Genomic DNA, 618 nt, shown 5'->3' on the forward strand with positions numbered 1-618 from the left:
GTTTCGATCTCCCATCTACAGCCATCCTTTTTGCCCTTTCTGTCCATTTTTCCACCTGTCATTGCAATAAGTACCTATATATACCTTCTTGGGCTCCCTTTAATACCATCATTTGAATTTCCCTTCTTCCCCCCCTTTTTTTTAAGTAATAAGATTTTATACTACACGACCGCCACACCCTACGTATCGCAGCACATTCCCACAGCACACATTACTGCTTTAAACGTCTCTGCATATATCACACGGCCTCGTCACCCTAGTACAGTGCCATATTGCCACACCCTTTTATGCTACAGCTTAGTACAGTGGTAAAGGATATTGTATATATAGATATCTATTTTCACGTAGGCGGTAGTTGGGCACTGCAGTTTGACGCGTGCAGCAGTGACCTGTGTAAGCTAGCCTTGTGTAATCACTTGTTATTTTGTTATGGGATAAGAATTTGCTCTACTACCTTCGGTGTAAATTTTTAATTTATCTGCAACTTGTTGTTAGATCAGCAGGTCTTGCAATCGTACAGCACATCACCAGCAGATATCAGGTTTGCTGCTGTACCTGAGTTTAGAAAATAATATTTTTTTTTACTTGGTCATACAGTAGGAATAGTGTGGACATAGG

The 618-nt window shown here is 40.6% G+C and overlaps 1 protein-coding gene across 1 annotated transcript in view; it reads left to right on the plus strand.

Annotated features, from left to right (window-relative positions):
• LOC119593854 (guanine nucleotide-binding protein G(I)/G(S)/G(T) subunit beta-1-like) overlaps window positions 1–618 on the plus strand; it is a gene marked incomplete in the record, with an annotated part of 42,289 nt that overhangs the window by 983 nt on the left and 40,688 nt on the right.

Source organism: Penaeus monodon, chromosome 32, assembly GCF_015228065.2.
Source record: "Penaeus monodon isolate SGIC_2016 chromosome 32, NSTDA_Pmon_1, whole genome shotgun sequence".
NCBI lineage: Eukaryota > Metazoa > Arthropoda > Malacostraca > Decapoda > Penaeidae > Penaeus > Penaeus monodon.